This window comes from Monodon monoceros, unplaced genomic scaffold (genome assembly GCF_005190385.1).
Source record: "Monodon monoceros isolate NGI ecotype Baffin Bay Population unplaced genomic scaffold, NGI_Narwhal_1 Super_Scaffold_19, whole genome shotgun sequence".
NCBI lineage: Eukaryota > Metazoa > Chordata > Mammalia > Artiodactyla > Monodontidae > Monodon > Monodon monoceros.
Genome location: NW_021703775.1, coordinates 50,957,468 through 50,965,936, shown reverse-complemented (window position 1 = coordinate 50,965,936; position 8,469 = coordinate 50,957,468). Strand labels below are relative to the sequence as shown.

The 8,469-nt window shown below is 42.2% G+C and overlaps 1 protein-coding gene across 2 annotated transcripts in view; it reads left to right on the top strand.

Annotated features, from left to right (window-relative positions):
- Window positions 1–8,469, top strand: part of PRKCE (protein kinase C epsilon) — a 511,412-nt gene that overhangs the window by 298,294 nt on the left and 204,649 nt on the right. The window lies entirely within an intron of this gene.

The window sequence follows — 8,469 nt, the reverse complement described above, 5'->3', positions numbered from 1 at the left end:
AAAAAAAAAAAAAAAAAAAAAAAAGCAACAAGGATTTGCTGTATAGCACAGGGAATTATACCCAATATCTTGTAATTACCTATAATGGAATATGCTCCAAAAAATTGCTGTACTTGGGCTTCTCTGGTGGCACAGTGGTTGAGAATCTGCCTACTAATGCAGGGGACACGGGTTCGAGCCCTGGTCTGGGAGGATCCCACATGCTGCGGAGCAACTAGGCCCGTGAGCCACAACTACTGAGCCTGCGCGTCTGGAGCCTGTGCTCCGCAACAAGAGAGGCCGCGACAGTGAGAGGCCCGCGCACCGTGATGAAGAGTGGCCCCCGCTTGCCACAACTAGAGAAAGCCGTCGCACAGAAACGAAGACCCAACACAGTAAAAATAAATAAGTTAATAAACTCCTAACAACAACAACAACAAAGATTAGGAGAGGGGATGCTTTTTGAGGGCAGAAAAGAAAAAAAAAATTGCTGTACTTTACACCTGAAACTAACATAATATTGTAAATCAATGATACTTCAATTTAAAAAAAATGCCTCTGGAGTCTCCCTCCCTGGGGCCCCCTGGGGCTGTCTTGATGGAGGGATGGTTCAGAGCACTGATGGATTGAAGAAGTCTCTGTTGCTCCTCTTTTCTCTGGGGCTATTTCCTGTCTCTCAGTCCAGAATTCTCTGATAATTCTGGTGACCCACAGGACCATAGATAGTCTCGGGCGGTCTGTGATTCTTTTTTGTTTTGCTTTTGCGGTATGCGGGCCTCTCACTGTTGTGGCCTCTCCCGTTGATGGCCCAGCGGCATCAGCGTCACCAGTGAGCTTATTAGAAATGCACGTTCTCAGGTCCCAACCCAGAGCTCCTGAATAGAAACCCAGGTGGGGCCCAGCAACCTGTGCTTTAACAAACCTCCAGGGATTCTGATGCAGGCTAAAGTTTGAGAACCACTGGCCTAGTGGTTTTGTTTTGTATTCACTGTTATAGTAGCACGTGCGTGTCCATTTTATTTTGTCTACCTGGGTGTAATACCTAAACGCGAACCTTTAGGCTGTAACTAGAAAGGGCTGGCCTTTGGCAAAATTATCAATTTGGACAATGATCTCGTCAACTTTCCAAGCCTTTTCAATGCTCCCTTCCACTTTGGAGGGGGCCTTAGAGGCGTGCCGGGATGTTTGTGCAGCCCCAGTGATTCTGGGCAGGGATGAAAACAGTTCTCAAACTCATCCACACACACACGACTGTGATATTATCGAACGGAGTCTGTATATCTAAACGAAGTGAAGGCTGATGGTTTCCTTATTGCTAAAAATTCAGTACAGAGTCAAAAGAGTTTGAATGCCAGCTGGAAAATTTCTGAAGAAAAAATAATTTCTTTATCAATATTGCGTCTTCCATTTATAATTTACCATAAACTAAGCAAAGGACAAATAGTGAAATGTAATATGAGATTTGGAATACAATGGCAATAACCCAGCACGATGTTCTTGCATCACTGTTCTGCAGGATTAAAAGACTAATTAAATTGGCCTATCTAAGTTAAATATAAGCATGCATGAAAATTGGGAACATCTGTAGAGGGGGCCTATTAGCTCAAGATGCTTGGCCAAAGACTTCTAGAAGAAAAAAAAATAAATGTATAGAATTTATTTGATTATTGTTTAAAAAAAAAAGGAAAATAACCCAACCCTCATTTTAATGTGACATCAGGAAATGAATCTAATACAGTGGAAACAATTACACATCAAGAAATGCATGTACTTACTGTGCTATTGTGGGTCCTTTAGGGATTGTTAAATTGCTTAGAACCAGGCATGGCTTTTATTTTGTGAAAAGACATTTTAATCACCTTGTATGCAAGGAAAAAATCTACAAAAGTTTTGAGCTATGAGCAGATGAATTGCAGTATGTTTAATACCACATTGCATCTCTTACCTACTGTGGTTGATATTTCATTCAGTTGATGGTTTGAATTAGGCAATGGAGGTGCTGGGGTGAGGTTGGGGAGATGGACACGAGAAATCTTAAGGGCTTCCTCTTCTGAAGTAACTAGCAGTGTAGTTACAATAGGAAACAATAGGAAAACCACTTCAAGCACTCGGAGTGTATAATTAATGTTTAATGGATGAATATCAAATTGAATAGTGAAGACTCCAAGTCCTAAGGTTCTTCAAAGAGGAGGAGATCCCTGCTCTGGTAGGGAAAGTTTCATGGAAGGTTTAGATCTTAAAGGATGGGAAAGATTGAGATTAGGAGAGGGGAGAAAGCTGTGTCCTAGACAGGAGAGCTGATGTAATTAGAAGCTTGGAGGGAGGATTAAATTGACTTCTGTGAGGGGGCAGTCGGGCGATCCACCTGGTTAGGGTGGTGAGAGGAGGGAAGGCAGAACGAAAAGCCCACGGATTAAAGGCAGAAGCAGACAGTGGAGGGGACCCTGTTTATACCAGATACCCCAGCTTTCTCTGGAGTCATGTTTACAGCCTATTCTGCTCACCTGAGGTCTTAGTTGTAAAACTTGTTTAGGCAGATGTTCACTCTAAACCGTCCTCAGGGCAGTTCTTTGTATCTTTAGTAGCTTTTGACACAGAGCTGAGGCTCTAGTAGGTCCTCCCTATTATTTTTTTTTCCTTTTTTTTAGGAAAAAAATTAAGGTATCATGTAGATACAGCAAAATTCACTTGTTTTAGCATACAGTTTTGTGAGTTTTGACAAATACATACAGTCAGGTAGCCTCTACTACGATCAAAATATAGAATAGTTTCACCACCTCCCAAAATTCTCCCATTATCTTTCCCTGTCATAGTCAAACACTTTGCTCTCCCCCAAGCCATGGCAACCACTGATTCTTTTTCAGTGCCTAAAGTATTGCCTTTTCCACGATGTCATTCACATGGAATTACACAGTATGTAACCTATTGAGCTTACCTTTTTTTTTTTTTTTTTATTATTTAGTGTGGTGCGTTTAAGATTCATCCATGTTGATGATTGTATCAGTAATTTGTTCCTTCCTTTGCTAAGTAGAATTCCACTGTATGGATGTACACCCGTTTGTTTACCCGTCCCCCAGTTGAGGGACCTTTGGATTATTTCCAGTTTTTGATGATTACAAGTAAAGCTGCTATAGATATTTGCATATAGGTTTTTGTGTGAATTTCATTTGAGTAAATACCTAGGGATGGGATTGCTGGATCATGCATGGTAAGCGTGTGTTTGATTTTATAAGAAACTGCAAACTGTTTTCCTAAGTGGAGCAACTATTTTCTTTTCCCACCAGCAATGAAAGTTCCAGTTACTCTGCATCCTCACCAGCACTTGATATTTTCAAGCTTTATGTTAATACTATTGTTGTTGTTATTTTCGTGTTAGTCATTCTAACAAGCGTAGTGGTTTCACTGTGGTTTTAATTTTCATTTTTCTAGAAGCGATGTTCAGCATCTTTTCATGATTAATTGCTGTCCATATATCTTTTTTGGTGAGCTGACTTTCAAATATTTAGCCCATTTTTTAAAATTTGGGTTGTTTCCTTGTTACTGGGTTTTGAGAGTTCTGTATATTCTAGATATCTGCTTTACCAGCTATGTATTTTGCAGGTATTTTCCCCATTTGGGGACTTATCTTTTCATTCTATTAACAATGTCTTTTGAACAGTAGTTATTAATCCTGATGTTCAATTTATCAGTCTTTTATGAATTGTCCTTTTAGTGTCATAGCTCATAAAGCTTTGCCTAACCTTGTGGTCACAGAGATTTTTTTCCCAACATTTTTCTCCAGATGTTTTATAGTCTTAGGTTTCACATTTTTTCTGTCATTTATTCTGAGTTAATTTTTGTACAACATGCAAGGTATGAAACTGTGCTTATTTTTTGCATATGGATATTCAATTATTCCAGCATCCTTTGTTGAAAAGACTAATTTCTCCTTTGAATTGCCTTTCTACCTTGTTGAAAATCAGTTGAAACTATATTTGTAGACTAATCTCTGGACTCTGTTCTGGTCCATTGATTTGTCTATTTTTTGTTGTAATGGTGGAAGTGATGGTCTTTTCAGCTTTTTCTACATCCTAGGCGAGGCCCTAGTTTCTTTTGAATAAATAAGTGTATCACTTTTAGGTGATTCAGATAAGGGCTAATGTGGCCTAGACTGTTCTTAGAATTTGGTCCTGGACCAGCAGCATTAAGATCACCTGCCAACTTATTAGAAATGAAATTCTCAGCCCCTCCCCAAACTTGCTGAATCAGAAACTCTGGGGGTGGGTCCAGCAGTATGTTTCAAGAAGTCCTCCAAGCAATTCTGGTGCATGTTGGAGTTTGAGACTTTAAGGAGGTGAATTTAGGTTATTTAGAAGAAAACAGTGATGGAACTATGTTAATGGATTTAATTTGGGTTCTTCTGTTTTCGAATTCAGATTTTTTTTTTGGCTGTGTTGGGTCTTTGTTACTGCACATGGGCTTTCTCTAGTTGCAGCGAGCGGGGGCTACTCTTAGTTGTGGTGCACTGGCTTCTTATTCAGTGACTTCTCTTGTTGCAGAGCACTGGCTCTAGGCATGCAGGCTTCAGTAGTTGTGGCACACAGGCTCTGTAGTTGTGGCTTGCGGGCTCTAGAGCACAGGCTCAGTAGTTGTGGTGCCCGGGCTTAGTTGCTCCGCAGCGTGTGGGATCTTCCCGGACCAGGGCTCGAACCCATGTCCCCTGCATTGGCAGGCGGATTCTTAACTACTGCACCACCAGGGAAGTCCCTCTAATTCAGATTTGATAAGAAACTGTGGCCATTGTCTGACAGTGGCCATTGACTGTGGCTTTATCTGAAAGAGAGAAGAACCTTTTTTCCATTCCTTCTGGCCTTTTATTCTGAGCTCCCTTGCCATCACACTCCAACAGGAAATGAGATGTCCCCTTGAGGAGTGAGAAGCCATTTCTGATACCTAGATAGGTTTTCAAGCCGGGCATCAACGTGAGAGAGAACCAAATTGGGGGTCTAATGGGTGTACATTTCAGGTTGATAAGTTGAGAATCACCCAGAAGTTCTGGTTAATGATTTGTCAAGTTTCAGGTTGCTCTCACCCAGAAATCAACTGGCGTCCTCTTGAGCAGCAAATAAGGGGGAAGAATATCGTGTGAGCTTATTAAAAAAAAACCCAGGCTTCCCTAGTGCAAGAACAAAATTGTTGTCCTGTTCTACCCATTCAGCAGTAGATGCATTAAGAGCTCTCCTTTCCAGTAGATCATTTGGGCCAGACTCTGCTCACCAGAGTGGCCAGAGCAGCTCCAGAATAAAGGAGGGATGCCTTGCCTTCTTCACCACTGCAATCTCGGGAAGATGATTTGAAAGAATAAAAGATATAATGTCATATCGTCATTTTAGTACTTCTACCTTACACACACACACACACACACACACACACACACACGCACACACATGCTATTTTAGCTTCTCACTTCTAATTTTTTTGTAGCCTCAGGAGTGAAGAGGGGACTGATGTGGAAAAGAGAATAGGCTTTCCTTTGTGGTCCCGTGTTCCTGCCGACCGCAAGCTGGCTTGAGGCGGGTTTGGGGAACACCTTGACCTAAAGCTTTCTTCCTTGCTTGGCTCGAGGAGATAGAAACTTTTTATTCCAGGAGGTTGCTGCCTATGTGATGAGTATATCTGCTCCTGCATCATACCTCACATCTCCTCCTGCCTTTCACAATTCTGTAGGAAATGCCTGGAAGCAGTACAAATCGGCTGAAAGCAAGGGCTCTGGTAGTATTCCTGTCACTCCCCCAGAGTTCCCTGACACGTGTGCTGTGTGATGAGAGTCTGTCGTCTCTATGAATTTTCATTTCCTGTTACTTCGCCAGCCGCCTGTTTTCCAAAACAACTTTCAGAATTTCTCATTAAACCCTACATTCACTTAAAAGAAATGGGTCTCTCTCCTTCCAATCTGCTATTAATTTTTCACATAGCTCTTTCATTTACAGCATTGGAGAAAGAAAGTTCATTTTTTAAAAAAATCTATAAACCACCTGTTAGAATAACAGAAACAGCATGCTTGAATTTTCTGGAGTGTTTTTTTCCAGTTTCTATATAAGAAGAAAGGGGAGAAGAATGTCCGTTTTATTTTCTTTACTATGTGGAGCATGGTGGGGAAACCATGAACTTGTGAACTTTGGAGCAAGACAGTCCTTGGTACAATATCAGGCTCTACCACTTAATAACGATGCACCCTTGGGTGAGTTATCGAGATTTTCTTAGCCCCAGTTTCCTCATTTGCATAGTGGAGAGACTAATACTGATCTTGCAGGATCCTTTCAAGAAGCAGAGAAAATACATTTTAATCACACACCGTACGGTAAATGGTACCTATTATTTCTATTATTAGATTTGTTTACAAATGGATTTTGTCTTTTGCTTCAGACTGTGAAATTTCCAAAGTTTCTCTCCTAACACCACTCTCCCTGCAGGTTCTATATGATTTTTCTAGCTTCCCAGTACGACCTCCCCAAAAAGGATCTGAAATTCATTCGTACTAAACTCATAATGGCCCTCCCACAGGATCTGTGTTTTAACAGGGCTTTAAGCCTCAAGCTTAAAGGATAAAGCTGACACAGTGGAGCTGAAAGTAGCCGGGATCGTTTGGTTTTCAGGACACCAGTATCTCAGGAGCCAGGTCAGCCTAACTCACTTTTCCATAGGCGCCAGGATCCATGTGACAGTGGTTCTAATATAATCTTTCCTCTCAGTATTTATTTCCCTTTGTCCCTCTCCATAGGCAGGATAAATGTGTAACACAAAGGCCTGGTACCTAGCATCCCGGAGGCACTCAGTAAATATTGGTTGAGTTGAATGAACAATTCTCACAGTTAAAACATTTTCCTTCTGATGTTTACCCCAAGTCTCTCCTGCTTGGTTTATCTATTACCTCCTGAATTAGATATCTGTTGCTGAGCAACAGATTATCCCAAATTTAGTAGCTTAAGACAATAAGAAATTGGTATCATTCCTTACAGTTTCTGTGGGTCAGGAATTCACGAGTAGCTTTAGCTGGATGGCTCTGGCCTGTGGTCTCTCGTGAGGGAGCAGTCAAGATGTTGGCCGGGGCTGTGGCTGACCAAGGGCTCAAATGGGGCTGGAGGATCCGATTCCAGGATGGCTGACACACCTGACTCATGAGTCAGTGTTGACTGGAAGGAGGTTTCAGTTTCCCACCGAATGGACCTCTCCGTAGGGCTGTTTGCGCGTCCTCAGAACATGGCAGCTGGCTTTCCAAGAGTGATCCAAGAAAGAGCAAGGTGGAAGCTGCAATGTCTTCTATGACCTAGCCTCAGGAGTCACACTCTGTCATTTCTGCAAAATCTTTTTGGTTACACGAGTCAGCAGGGCATCTCTAGTCATTGTAGGAGGGGCCTACATTGAAGGTGTTAATACCAGGAGGTAGGGATCCCTGGGGGTCATTGTGGAGACTGGCCACCATACCTCTCATTCAGCCCTTTCTTTTTTTCTCCCAGAAAATGAAGTTTCTTTTCAAGGCTTTCCTCTAGGTAGATTTCAGTTCTCTCCTCCTAGGCATCTCACGACCTATTAGGGGCAGCCAGACTCACTAGCACTGCAGAGGTGTGCTTTGACCAGGGCCAGTGCTAAAACATCACTAGGGATTCTTGACACTCTTAAGACTGTGGTAGACCTTAACTGCAGCTTAACCTTTGCTGTCTAGTCCCAGTTAATGCTTAAGCCAAGACCTACCGAAAGGGTGGGCAGGTGACTGCACTGTATTCAGGGCCCAGATTTCCAGTTTAGGAAAGTGCCATCTTCTGTAAGTAAGTACACAGCTCTGGGGTGGCCCTGAGGGAGTAAGGTATAGGATGGGAGTTGGGTTTTTAGGAGAGAAGTTGGGTAATACTTGGCCATAACTCCCACTTCCCGAGAGCCCTGGTGACCAAGAATGGATATCTGCGAGAAGTTTGCTGAGATTCAAGGCAGGACCTGTGTCCACTGTTCCCTCTGGACAGAGGTAACTTACTCATTTGGGGAATTTGATCTCCATTTGTATTTCATTAGCAGTAGGACCTAAGCTAACTGGATCTCCCTTAAGCATCTGTGGCTTCAGAATATTTTCTTAGGTTCATTAAACTAGAAAGAAAAAAAGGTTTTCCCCTCCCCCACCCGCATCTTTTGTTCTTGATGTTTTTCGTTTTCTGTGTATGGGAGTTTATAGATATGAGACCCCAAATTTAGCAGATGTTTCTGTTGTTTTGTAGAGCTAGTAGAAATACATTTTTCTCCTCACATAGTGACTGTTTTTTCCCAAAAATTCTCCTGTCTCTCTGGAAGACATCTCATGGAGAGATAGGAGTTTCTGAGACCCTAAGAAGCAATCCTGGAAATTCATTAGTTTTTCCAGACTGCAGTGTTCCCTGGAAAGAGGTGTCAGCATCAGGTTGGTGAGACACATTGCGTGTGTGTGTGTGTGTGTGTGTGTGTGTGTGTGTGTGTGTGTGTGTG